Source organism: Triticum aestivum, unplaced genomic scaffold (genome assembly GCF_018294505.1).
Source record: "Triticum aestivum cultivar Chinese Spring unplaced genomic scaffold, IWGSC CS RefSeq v2.1 scaffold75391, whole genome shotgun sequence".
NCBI classification, from domain to species: domain Eukaryota; kingdom Viridiplantae; phylum Streptophyta; class Magnoliopsida; order Poales; family Poaceae; genus Triticum; species Triticum aestivum.
In genome coordinates this window covers 111,801-126,666 of record NW_025228156.1, presented here as the reverse complement: position 1 = coordinate 126,666, position 14,866 = coordinate 111,801, and positions in this window count along the sequence as shown.

Genomic DNA, 14,866 nt, shown 5'->3' with positions numbered 1-14,866 from the left:
CCCCCAAGCTTAGACCTCGCTTGTCCTCAAGCGGAAGCCGATATCGAAAAATATGCCCACATGTTAGAGATAGAGGTGTCGATAAAAATAAAATACGGACATGAGGGCATCATGATCATTCTTATAACAGCAACAAATTATAGATTTTATCATATGATTTCTTATGCTCAAGTAACAATCAATTCACAATGTCAAGTATGGTTCAAAAACTTCATTGAGAACTAACAAACTATAATCTCGGTCATTGAAGCAATCACAATTTATCATAACATCAGAAAGAGTCAACAATAGATCTTTTCAGCATGTTCACATACTCAACTATCTTGTAGTCTTCTACAATTGCTAACACTCACGCAATACTTGTGGTTATGGAGTTTCAGCCGGACACTGAGAAAGATAGGGGCTTATTGTGTTTCCTCCCAACGTATTCACCTTTAGGTGATGTCAACAATAATAGCCCATGCTAACTTACATCCAATTGGATATATATATCATGATCTTTCAAACACGAAGAGCTTGCCAAAGGATAAAATGAAAAAGGGAAAGGTGAGGATCACCTTGACTCAAGCATAAAGTAAAAATATAAAGTAAAAGATAGGCCCTTCGCAGAGGGAAGCAGAGGTTGTCATGTGCATTTAGGGTTGGATGCACAAAATCTTAATGCAAAAGAATGTCACTTTATATTACCCCTTGTATGTGGACCTTTATTATGCAGTCCGTCGCTTTTATTACTTCCACAACAAGATCGTACAAAGCTTATTTTCTCTGCACTAATAAGTCATCCATATTTAGAGAGCAATTTTTATTGCTTGCACCGATGACAACTTACTTGAAGGATCTTACTCAATCCATAGGTAGGTATGGTGGACTCTCATGGTGAAACTGGGTTTAAGGATATTTGGAAGCACAAGTAGTATCTCTACTTGGTGCAAGGAATTTGGCTAGCATGAGGGGGAAAGGCAAGCTCAACATGTTTGGAAGGTCAAAAACAATATACTTTAACTGAGATGTGAGAAAACATAAACCATTATGTTGTCTTCCTTGTCCAACGTCAACTCTTTTAGAATGTCATACTTAATGAGTGCTCCCAATCATAAAAGATGTCCAAGATAATATATTTATATGTGAACCTCTCTTTCCTTATCACTTCCTATTAATTGCAACGATGACCAAAACTGCGTTTATCAACTCTCCAATTTTTGTGCCTCATACTTTCTATATGTGAAGTCATCACTAACCATAAGATCAATATGAACTCTTTAATTCTTTCTACTTTCTCAAGATCATAGCAACGTAGCAAAGCCCTTGACTCAACACTAATCTTTATTATAGATAGCTCACGGACTCGATTACAAAAAGAGATCACAAAGCAAAACTCAAAACTACTTGATATCAAAATTTCAATCTACTAGATCAAGATACTACTAAAAGGATCGAACTAAATAAAACGGTAAAGATAGGAGTATGTTGGTGATACGATACCGGGGCACCTCCCCCAAGCTTGGCAGTTGCCAAGGGGAGTGCCCATACCCAAGTGATTATGTCCTCGGAGGTGGCGAAGTAGGAGTTGTTGATGATGTAGGCTTGTCGTCCATCTTCCAAGGCATAGGCTCGCCATCATAGAAGGATGATCGAGTCTCCGGGATCCTTAAATCTACAGCCAAACTCATCCTCTTGAATCTATATTCATATTCAGAGTTCTGGTTTTGCAGGTCATAGATCTGGGCTTGGAGATGCTTGATTTTCTCTTGAAGCTTGAAGATGATCTCCCCAATGACTTTGGCATCTATCTTGTGGTTGTTGGTGAACTCCGTGATCATCATCTGGTTGGCGTTGAGTCCACGCTCCACCATCCCTTGGCACTTGAAAACTTGTCGCTCAACAGCTTCGAGCTTTGTCTCCACGCTTCCGGTACGCCTTGGTCCCTCCACATCGTGGATGTGCAGCACCCCCTCACGCATCTTGATGGTTTGAGGGTGTTGCAGCACCTCTGCGAGATAGGGGTTGATAACCCTCTCAAAAAACTTGTCCTTGGGAGCGCTTGGAGACGCCATGATGCTCTATATCTGAAATAGAAACAGCTCGAAACGAAAGTAGAGGATATTTGCGTGATACGGTGGTCAAAACCTTTGGGAGTATATATAATGATTTTTTACCGACCAAAATACGTAACGTGCAAGAAAATGGAGTCCGGGAGGCACACGAGGTGCCCACGAGACAGGGGGGGCGCGCCCAGTAAGGGTGGGCGCGCCCTCCACTCTCGTGGGGGCCTCATGTCCCTTTCGGACTACTTCTTTCTTCCTAAAATTCTTAAATATTCCACAACTGGTAAAAATTGCCACTGGAGTTGTTTTGGAGTCGGTTTACTTACCGTACCACATACCTATTCCTTTTCGGAGTCTGGAACATTCTGGAAAGTGTCCCTTATGTATTCCTCCGGGGTTACGGTTTCAATAATATTAGTTTCAACATTGATAGGATTACCTGCAATATAATGTTTAATTCTTTGACCGTTTACCACCCTCGGACTTGTACCTTCGAAGTTGTTGATTTTTATGGCACCAGAACGATAGACCTCCTCGATAACGTAGGGACCTTCCCATTTAGAGAAAAGCTTTCCTACAAAAAAATCTTAAATGAGAGTTGAATAATAACACATAATCTCCTACGTTAAACTCACGCTTTTGTATCCTTTTATCATGCCAGCATTTGACTTTTTCTTGGAATAGCTTGGCATTCTCATAGGCTTGGGTTCTCCATTCATCAAGTGAGCTAATATCAAACAACCTCTTCTCACCGGCAAGTTTGAAGTCATAGTTGAGCTCTTTAATAGCCCAATATGCTTTATGTTCAAGTTCAAGAGGTAAATGACATGCTTTTCCATAAACCATCTTATATCGAGACATACCCATAGGATTTTTGTATGCAGTTCTATAGGCCCATAATGCATCATCAAGTTTTTTGGACCAATTCTTTCTAGGTCTATTCACAGTCTTTTGCAAAATTAATTTGAGCTTGCTCAACTCTACTTGACCACTAGACTGTGGATGATAAGGAGATGTGATTCTATGATTGACATCATACTTAGCAAGCATCTTACGGAAAGCACCATGAATAAAATGTGAACCACCATTAGTCATAAGATATCTAGGGACTCCAAACCTCGGAAAAATAACTTCTTTACGCATTTTAATATAAGTGTTGTGATCAGCACTACTAGTTGGAATAGCTTCTACCCACTTAGTAATGTAATCAACAGCAACAAAAATATGTGTGTAACCATTAGAGGCAGGAAAAGGTCCCATATAATCAAAGCCCCAAACATCAAATGGTTCAATAACAAGAGAATAATTCATAGGCATTTCTTGACGTCTACTAATGTTACCTATTCTTTGACATTCATCACAAGATAAGACAAACTTACGAGCATCTTTGAAGAGAGTAGGCCAATAAAAACCAGATTGTAGTACCTTGTGTGTAGTTCTATCTCCAGCGTGGTGCCCTCCATAGGATTCAGAGCGACACTTGCGTAGGATCTGTTCATGTTCATGCTCAGGCACACAACGTATAATAACACCATCTACTCCTTCTTTATAAAGGTGTGGGTCATCCCAAAAGTAATGTCTTAAATCATAAAAGAACTTTTTCTTTTGCTGGTATGTGAAACTAGGAGGTATAGATTTAGCAACAATGTAATTAGCATAATCAGCATACCAAGGAGCAGTACGAGAAGCATTAATGACCGCTAATTGTTCATCAGGGAAGCTATCATCAATAGGCAATGGGTCATCAAGAACATTCTCTAACCTAGACAAGTTGCCTGCAACGGGGTTCTCAGCTCCCTTTCTATCAATAATATGCAAATCAAATTCTTGGAGCAAGAGGACCCATCTAATGAGCCTAGGCTTAGCATCTTTCTTTTCCATAAGATATTTAATAGCAGCATGATCAGTGTGAATAGTAACTTTGGAATCAACAATTTAAGGTCTAAACTTATCACATGCAAACACAACTGCTAAGAACTCTTTTTCTGTAGTAGCATAATTTCTTTGGGCAGTATCAAGAGTCTTACTAGCATACTGGATAACATTCAATTTCTTATCAACTCTTTGCCCTAGAACAGCACCCACAGCATAATCACTAGCATCACACATAATTTCAAAAGGTAAATTCCAATCAGGTGGCTGAACAATAGGTGCAGTGATCAAAGCTTTCTTAAGTATTTCAAATGCTTCTACACAATCATCATCAAAGACAAAAGGAATAACTTTTTGCAATAAATTAGTCAGAGGCCTAGAGATTTTAGAGAAGTCCTTAATGAACCTCCTATAAAAACCGGCATGACCAAGGAAACTTCTTATACCTTTTATGTCCTTAGGACATGGCATCTTTTCAATAGCATCAACTTTAGCTTTATCAACTTCAATACCTCTCTCGGAAATCTTGTTCCCCAAGACAATGCCTTCATTAACCATAAAGTGACACTTTTCCCAATTCAGAACGAGACTAGTGTCTTCGCATCTCTGCAAAACTCGATCAAGGTTGCTCAAATAATTATCAAAAGAGGATCCATGAACGGAGAAGTCATCCATGAATACCTCACAAATCTTTTCACAAAAATCAGAGAATATAGCCATCATGCATCTTTGAAAGGTAGCAGGTGCATTACATAAACCAAAAGGCATACGTCTGTAAGCAAAAGTACCGAAAGGGCAAGTAAAAGTAGTTTTTGATTGATCCCCTGCTGACACAGGTATTTGAGAGAAACCAGAATAACCATCTAGAAAGCAGAAATGTGTGTGTTTGGATAGTCTTTCTAGCATTTAATCAATAAAAGGTAAAGGGTAATGATCTTTCTTAGTAGCCTTATTTAATTTATGGAAATCAATTACCATCCTATAACCTGTAACAATTCTTTGCGGGATTAATTCATCTTTCTCATTAAGAACAACGGTAATACCTCCCTTTTTAGGAACACAATGGATAGGGCTTACCCAATCACTATCAGCAACAGGATAAATTATACCTGCCTCAAGGAGCTTTAGTATCTCCTTTCTTACCACTTCTTTCATCTTGGGATCCAGTCGTCGTTGAGGATCTTTAACTGGTTTGGCATCGTCCTCCAATTTAATTTTGTGTTGGCATAACGTGGGACTAACGCCCTTAAGATCATCCAGAGTGTATCCAATAGCAGCTCAGTGCTTCTTCAGAGTTTTCAATAATCTTTCTTCTGCTTGCTCTGAAAGGTTAGCACTAATAATAATAGGATATATTTTCTTTTCATCAAGATAAGCATACTTAAGATTATTAGGTAATGGTTTGAGTTCAAACACGGGATCACCCTTGGGTGGAGGTGGATCCCCAAGAATTTCAATGGGAAGATTATGTTTCAGCACAGGTTCCTGTTTAAGGAACACTTCATCTATTTCCCTTCTTTCCTTCATAAACATATCATTTTCATGGTCTAGAAAATATTGTTCTAACGGATCAGTAAGAGGCACAACAATGGAAGAAAGACCAATAATCTCATCCTTACTAGGTGGTTCCCTATCACGAGGTTGTCTACGAAACTTAGCAAAATTGAACTCATGAGACATACCATCTAAGCCAATGGTGACAGTATCTTTTTCACAATCAATCTTAGCACTAGTTGTATTCAAGAAGGGTCTACTAAAAATAATGGGACAAAAGTCATCTTGTGGGGAAGCAAGAACAAGAAAATCAGCAGGGTATTTAACTTTCCCACACAAAACTTCAATAACAATCCCAACTGGTTTAATGGTATCCCTATTAGCAAGCTTGATAGTAACATCAATGTCTTCTAATTCAAAGGGTGCAATGTCGTGCATAATTTCTTTATATAAATCATAAGGTATCGCACTAGCACTAGCACCCATATCACATAAACCATGATAAAAATGATCTCCTATTTTAACAGAAATAACAGGCATGCCTATGACAGGTCTATGTATCTTAGTATCTGGTCTAGCAATATTAGCAGTTTCATCACAGAAATAAATAACATGCCCATCTAAATCATTATCCAAGAGATCTTTAACCATATCAATACTAGGTTCAACATTGATTTGCTCAGGAGGTGTATAAGTCCTAGTATTACTCTTATGAACAACAGTCGAAGTTTTAGCATGATCCTTTATCCTAACAGGAAATGGGGGTTTCTCAACATAAGTAGTAGGAACAATAGGATCACTATAGGTAATAGTCTTTTCTTCAACTGTAATAGGTGCAACTACTTTCACTTCAACGGGAGGATTATATTTAAACCACTTCTCTTTAGGGAGATCAACGTGAGTAGCAAAAGATTCACAGAAATAAGCTACTATCTCAGAGTCAAGTCCATACTTAGCGCTAAATCCACGAAAAGCATCGGTATCCATAAAAGATTTAACACAATCGAACTTAGGTGTCATACCTGACTCCTTACCATCGTCGGAACCCCAATCTTCAAAGTTGCATTTAATTCTTTCCAATAAGTCCCATTTGAAATCAATAGTCTTCAGCATATAAGAACCAGCACAGGAAGTATCGAGCAGGTTGCAATTATTAAGAGAAAGTCGAGCATAAAAATTTTGAATAATCATTTCCCGGGAGAGCTCATGATTGGGGCATGAATATAACATTGACTTAAGCCTCCCCAAAGCTTGAGCGATGCTTTCTCCTTCGCGAGGCCAGAAATTACATATGCAATTACGATCACGATGAACAAGATGCATAGGGTAGAACTTCTGGTGAAATTCCAACTTCAATCGCTTATAATTCCAAGATGTCGTATCATCACATAGCCTATACCATGTCAATGCATCTCCCTTAAAAGATAAAGGGAAGACCTTCCTTTTGACAACATCATCGGGAATACCTGCAAGCTTAAATAATCCACAAACTTCATCCACAAAGATAAGGTGTAAATCGGGATGCAATGTTCCACCTCCTGCAAATGGATTAGCTAGCAGTTTCTCTATCATACCCGAAGGAATCTCAAAGTAAATATTTTCATAAAGTTTGTTAGGTTGAGGAGAAACTATATGATCTTCTGGTCGGGGTGAAGATACCCCGAACAAGCCCCTCAAAGGATTAGTTTCCATGGTGACAACTAACCGAAAATTTCAGCACCTATATAAATGTTTCCTTACCAAGTTCCACTCACCAAAAGCGTTACACTCCCCGGCAACGGCGCCAGAAAAGAGTCTTGATGACCCACAAGTGTAGGGGATCTATCGTAGTCCTTTCGATAAGTAAGAGTGTCGAACCCAACGAGGAGCAGAAGGAAATGATAAGCGGTTTTCAGTAAGGTTTTCTCTGCAAGCACTGAAATTGTAGGTAATAGATAGTTTTTGATAAGATAAATTGTAACGATTAACAAGTAAACAAAGTAAAAAAGTGCAGCAAGGTGGCCCAATCCTTTATGTAGCAAAGTATAAGCCTGGACAATTTCTAATAATGAGAAAGGAGCTCCCGAGGACACATGGGAATTATCGTCAAGCTAGTTTTCATCACGCTCATATGATTCGCGTTCGGTACTTTGATAATTTGATATGTGGGTGGACCGGTGCTTGGGTACTGCCCTTACTTGGACTAGCATCCCACTTATGATTAACCCCTATTGCAAGCATCGGCAACTACAAAAGAAGTATTAAGGTAAACCTAACCACAGCATTAAACATATGGATCCAAATCAGCCCCTAATGAAGCAACGCATAAACTAAGGTTTAAGCTTCTATCACTCTAGCAACCCATCATCTACTTATTACTTCCCAATGCCTTCCTCTAGGCCCAAATAATGGTGAAGTTTCATGTAGTCGACGTTCATATAACACCACTAGAGGAAAAGACAACATACATCTCATCAAAATATTGAATGAATACCAAATTCACATGACTACTAATAGCAAGACTTCACCCATGTCCTCGGGAACAAACGTAACTACTCACAAAGCATATTCATGTTCATAATTAGAGGGGTAATAATATGCATTAAGGAACTGAACATATGATCTTCCACCAAGTAAACCAATTAGCATCAACTACAAGGAGTAATCAACACTACTAGCAACCCACAGGTACCAATTTGTGGTTTTGATACAAGATTGGATACAAGAGATGAACTAGGGTTTTGAGAGGAGATGGTGCTGGTGAAGATGTTGATGGAGATTGACCCCCTCCCGATGAGAGGATTGTTGGTGATGACGTTGGTGATGATTTCCACCTCCCAGAGGGAAGTGTCCCCGGCAGAACAGCTCTGCTAGAGCCCTAGATTGGTTCCGCCAAGGTTCCGCATTGTGGCGGCGGAGTTTCGTCCCGTAAGCTTGCCCACGATTTTTTTCCAGGGTAAAAGCCCTCATATAGCAGAAGATGAACACCGGGGGGCCACCAGGGGGCCCAGGAGATAGGGGCGCGCCCAGTAGGGGGGCGCCCCCCCCCCCCACCCCCCACCCTCCTGGACAGGGTGTGGGCCCCCTGGTGTACTTCTTCCGCTCAATAATTCTTATTAATTCCAAAAATAGGTTTCGTGGAGTTTCAGGATTTTTGGAGCAGTGCAGAATAGGTTTCCAATGCTTTCTCCTTTTCCAGCCAGAATTCCAGCTGTCGGCATTCCCCCTCTTCATGGAAAACCTTGTAAAATAAGAGAGAATAGCCATAAGTATTGAGATATAATGTGTAATAACAGCCCATAATGCAATAATTATTGATATAAAAGCATGATGCAAAATGGACGTATCACTATGCCGTTGGAGTTGATGGACTCACTTTATCTTCCAAGCCTTCCGCTGTTATTTTATTTAGATGGCCTTAAGACATATTATTGTAATAAGTTCTCTTTTGAGACATTCGATGTAATAAGTGTGTGATTGAAACTCTGTTATAAATCCTCAAGTAATGTGCGTGTCAGCATTTAGCGATCCAGGGATGACACTGATGCACAGAGACTAGACTGTTTGAGGTCTGGTCGCTACAAGATGGTATCGGAGCATACGCTGACTGTGGGACACGACCACTAAGCTAAAACCATAGGTCACTCTTCTCTACTCATTTCTGACTCATCTCCCTTTTCTACTCTATATGATGGCGGACTCAAGTAACAAGTTTACACAACCGGATGAAGATACACCTTTTGGACGACACTTGAAGGAAGTTACTAGGTACCTGAACATCAGAATACCAAGCTTCACCGGGACCTACATCGCCACTTTACCAGAAGAGGAGCATTGGATGATTCGAGTTCAAGTTCCAGGAAGGACGTTCATGCCAGTCATTGAGCCCATAGAGTTTTCCTTTGATGCACCAACCTGGAGTCTAGGAAAGAGCATGGCAGCCCACATTGCCATGGGACGCATTGGAGAAGTCTACCAGAAGGATCTTAAGGATACTATCTACCAGATATTTGGGTGCCGAGATGGGCAATGGGAGATGATCAGCACCAGGAGGGACAGGTCCATTGCAGCTTTCATCCAGGAGTTAAACCAGCACATTCGTCGCCAGGAGAACCAGATGTGCGCCGGCATGATAGATCTAAAGAAGGCAATGACCAGGATCACGGAGCTAGAGGAGGAACTCAAGTCTACACACGACGGATATGAGGAGGAAATGACGATACTAGTGGAGAAGAATGACGATCTGACGTGGAAGCTAGGAGTATTCATGGGAGACCCCGCGGCAGGAGGAAATGACGATGATTCCAAGGACATCTGTTCGGAGGACTACATCATCATCGACGACACCGACTCAGACCCAGACGATAGCGATGATGACTATGTTGATGAAGCTGGAGCAGATATCATGGAGTCTTCCACCAGTTAAAACTTCTAGTCGACCACCATATCAGTAGTAGTATTCCCCCATGTATATGGTATAGTCCGAGCACTTTTGTAATGATAGTTAGACCAATTGTATGCCCTTGTTTGAATTGATTGAAGTGATATGATTGTGTTTGTCTCATGTGCATATGGGTAGTGTTTACCCCTTAGACTTCATTCTATTATGTTTTCTCACCTTTTCTAAACCCATCAGATGCCTCTGAGACGTGACAATGGTTTTGCTTTCCCACTGGAGCTCACCCAGTTGATCCAGCAGCAGAATACCTTGATGCAGCTACTAGTTCAGAATCAGAACCAAGGCAACAACAACAACAACAACAACAACCCACCACCACCACCACCACATGTTGATCACTTAGCCCGTTTCCTAAGGCTGGATCCGTCGGTGTTCTCTAGTAGCACCGAGCCGATAGTTGCAGATGATTGGCTCCGCAAGATTGGAAGGGAGCTGACCGCTGCAGGATGCACAGATGCAGAGAGAGTGCATTTTGACACACATCAGCTTGATGGACCCGCATCATCATGGTGGGAGAATTTCACAGCCACTTACCCCATTGACACAGTTACATGGGACCGGTTTCAGTAGGCTTTTCGCACTGCCCATGTTTCAGCAGGAGCTATGAACATGAAGAAACGCGAGTTTCGCAAGTGCCAAGGAGGACGCGCAGTGGGGCAGTATGTGGATGAGTTTAGTAAGTTAGCACGTTATGCCCCGGATGACGTCGCTACAGATGCTGCTAAGCAGGAGAAGTTTTTGGAAGGAATGAATGATGAGCTGAGCATGCAGCTGATGGTGGCAACATTCAACAACTACCAGGAGTTGGTAGATAGAGCTCTCATGATTGAAGGGAAGCAATAATAGATAGACAGCCATAAGAGGAAGTATGGACAAGGGAAGTACAATTCAGGAGCTCAGCAGAGGCCTCGTTTTAGCCCGAACTTGGGAGGACACATTCACCACAACCATGGAGGCCATAATTCCAATGGAGGAAGTTCGCATAACCATAGTGGCCCCAAGAATGGGAATGGGAATGGAGGAAGCAACGGCCAGAACCATTCCAATCCAGCAACGCCCGCCAAGAGGGATCTAAGTCACATTGCTTGTTACAAGTGCGGGAAGAATGGACATTACGCCGCAGAGTGTTCTGAAGCAAAGAATGGAAATGGCAATGGAAGCTCTGGGAAGAATCCCAACCCTTTCAACAAGGTACAAGTGAACCATGTTAGCGTGGAGGAGGTTGAGGAGCAGCCAGATGCAGTTATCTCTGTTGGAAAAGGCAGTGCCTAGGATTCGCTTAGGCACGCCTAGGCACTAGGCAATGGCCAAATGCCTCGCCTAGGGCATAAATGGAGGTCTAGGCAGGGAAAGCAAGGAATTGCCTACTCAAGCAAGAAATCATGCCACATACTGCACTGTTATGCCAAACTTGTTATATTCCAATTGTAGTATACGGCAATTAACTTATTTATATGCCCTAAACTAATATCAACACCCATATAATAATCATAAATACACTACGTGTAAAAACTATATTACCGCCTAGGCCGTGCCTAGGGCGCTTAGGCACCGCCTAGGCACTAGGCGAAGGCCAACCGCCTCGCTTATGCCTACCGCTTTTTCCAACCTTGGCAGTTATAGGTAAGTTTTTGGTTAAGTCATTTACTGCAATCGTTCTTTTTGATATTGGTGCATCGCATTCATACATATCAAGGGGATTTGTGGATAATTATAAGTTGCCAACCCAAGCCCTTAGGTCACCCATGTTAGTAACCTCGCCAGGAGCAGAGTATATGGCCAGCCTATGTGTGATCGGTTACCATTAAGGATTGGTAACTACTTGTTCCCCTCAGGCCTAATAATATTGGAGTCGCAAGGACTGGATGTAATATTAGGCATGGATTGGTTATCAAAGTATGGAGGGAACATTGACTGCGTCAGTAAGTCAATTATGCTCACCACCCCAGAAGGAAGAAGGATTAAGTATGTATCCCGGCATGTGCCGAAGAGGACTCAAGTGAATTCCTTATCAGGAGTTGTACAGGAGGAAGTACTAGTGGTGAAGGATTTCCCTGACGTATTTCCAAAGGAGTTGCCAGGCATGCCACCGCATCGAGACATTGAGTTTTTTATTGAGCTTTTGCCAGGCACAGGGCCAATATCAAAGAGACCGTATCGGATGCCCACAAAGGATTTGGAGGAAATTAAGAATCAGATTAAGGAGTTACTGGAGAAAGCTTACATTCGACCAAGTTCATCACCTTGGGGAGCCCCAGTACTTCTAGTGGAGAAGAAGGATGGATCATTAAGGATGGTTGTTGATTATCGTGCATTGAATGAAGTAACGATCAAGAACAAGTACCCACTGCCGATGATCAATGATTTGTTTGACCATTTGCAAGGAGCTAAAGTATTTTCCAAGATCGATCTATGATCAGGATACCACCAGCTGAAGATCGAGAGCAGGATATACCTAAGACAACTTTTACCACAAGGTACGGGCTATATGGGTATACCGTTATGTCATTTGGTCTGACTAACGCGCCTGCATATTTCATGACCATGATGAACAAGGTTTTTATGGAGTTTTTGGATAAGTTCGTCGTAGTGTTCATTGATGATATATTAGTCTACTCGAAGAATGAAGAGGAGCATAAGGAACATTTGCGTTTGGTTCTTGAGAAGCTCGGGGAACACCAGTTATATGCCAAGTTTAGCAAATGTGAGTTTTGGTTGAAGGAAGTTGGATTCCTCGGACATGTTATATCCGGAGAAGGAATAGCAGTAGACCCCACCAAGGTTGTTTATGTGACTAAATGGGTAGCACCCACGTCAGTTGGAGAGATCAGGAGTTTTCTTGGACTCGCAGGATATTACCGGAGGTTCATTGAGAATTTCTCCAAGATTGCAAAGCCCATGACAGAGTTGTTGAAGAAGGACACCAAGTTCAAATGGACTGAGGAGTGTGAAGCCAGTTTTTAGGAGTTAAAGAAGGGTTTGGTTACAGCCCTAGTGTTGATTCTTCCAGATCAACGAAAGGATTATCAAGTGTATTGCAACGCTTCACGTCGAGGACTTGGGCAGTGCTTATGCAGGAGGGGAGAGTTGTTTCATATGCCTCGCGACAGCTTAAACCTCATGAGGAAAATTATGCTACAAATGATTTGGAGTTAGCAGTCGTAGTGCATGCGTTGAAGACATGGATACATTTTCTCAACGGAAACCATTGCGAGGTATACACGGATCACAAGAGTTTGAAGTATATCTTCACGCAGAAGGAGTTGAACCTCAGGCAAAGAAGATGGTTGGACCTCATTAAGGATTACGATATGAAGTTGCACTATCATCCCAGAAAGGCTAATGTAGTAGCCGATGCGTTGAGCCGCAAGAGTTATGTCAATACGCTCATGACCGGAGGATTACCCAAGAAGTTAGCAGAGGATCTTTGCGAGCTATGTTTGGAAATAGTTCCGAGAGGTTATGTAGCAACATTGGAAATTCAGTCTACTTTGATGGATAAGATCAAAGAAGCACAAAAGACTGATAAGGAGATTGCCAAGATAAAGGATGAGCAAAGGAAAGGCTAAAGGATTTCGTGAGGATGAGCACGATACCTTATGGTTTGAGGATCGCGTATATGTGCCTAATGAGCCCGAGATCAGGAAGTTGATTCTGCAGGAGGCCCACAATTCACCATATTCGATTCATCCAGGAAACACCAAAGTGTATCTGGATTTGAAGGAAAGTTTCTGATGGACCAAAATGAAGAAGGATATTGCTGAGTATGTAGCCGTATGTGATGTATGTCAGAGAGTTAAGGCAGAGCATAAAAAACCAGCAGGATTGCTACAGCCCTTGCCAATACCCGAACGGAAGTGGGACAAGCTTGGCATGGACTTTATCATAGGATTGCCCAGGACCCGCTCAGGCTATGACTCGATATGGGTTGTAGTCGATCGATTGACAAAAGTAGCTCATTTCATCCCAGTGAAGACCACTTATACGAGTGCTAAGCTGGCAAAGATATATATGACCAGGATCGTATGTCTGCATGGAGTTCCGAGGACCATTGTATCAGATAGAGGAACCAAGTTTACCTCAAAGTTTTGGAATCAGTTGCATGAGACTTTGGGTACCATGCTAGAGTTCAGGATAGCCTTTCATCCACAGACAGATGGACAGACCGAGAGAGTCAATCAGATTCTGGAGGACATGTTGAGAGCTTGTGCGCTAGATTATGGATCTAGTTGGGACTACAATTTTCCGTATGCAGAGTTCTCTTACAACAACAGTTATCAAGCCAGTTTGAAGATGGCCCCTTTCGAAGCCTTGTACGGAAGGAGGTGCAGGACACCGTTATTATGGGATGACGTTGGAGACCGTCAGTAGTTTGGACCAGATTTGATTAAGGAGTCTGAAGAGAAAGTTAAACTAATTCACAATAGACTCAAGGTAGCCCAGTCCAGGCAGAAGAGCTATGCGGATGCTAAACACAAGCAGACAGTTTACGAAGTCGGAGACAGAGTATACCTTCGGGTGTCCCCACTTCAAGGAGTTAAGCATTTTGGAGTGAAGGGAAAGTTAGCACCACGTTTTGCGGGGCCATACAAAATTTTGGAACGTATGTGAGAAATTGCTTACAAGCTGGAATTGCCAGAAGGATTGCCAGGAGTTCATGATGTGTTTCACGTTTCCCAATTGAAGAAGTGCCATGCAGAGATGACCGATATTCCTTGAGAGATACAGTGCCACTGGAAGCGATTCAGTTGGATAGTGATTTGACCTACGAAGAGAAACCAGTGAAGATTCTCGAGTTTGCCAGCCGAGTCACGCGCGGCAAGGTTATCAAGTTCTGCAAAGTACAGTGAAGCCACCATACTGAGGATGAAGCCACCTGGGAACGAGAGGAAGAACTATGGAAGGACCACCAGCACCTATTTTCTAGGCAACCCGAATCTCGAGGGCGAGATTCATCTTAAGGGGGGTAGGTCTGTAACATCCCAAATTTTCAATTTGGAATTTTATACATAGGTCA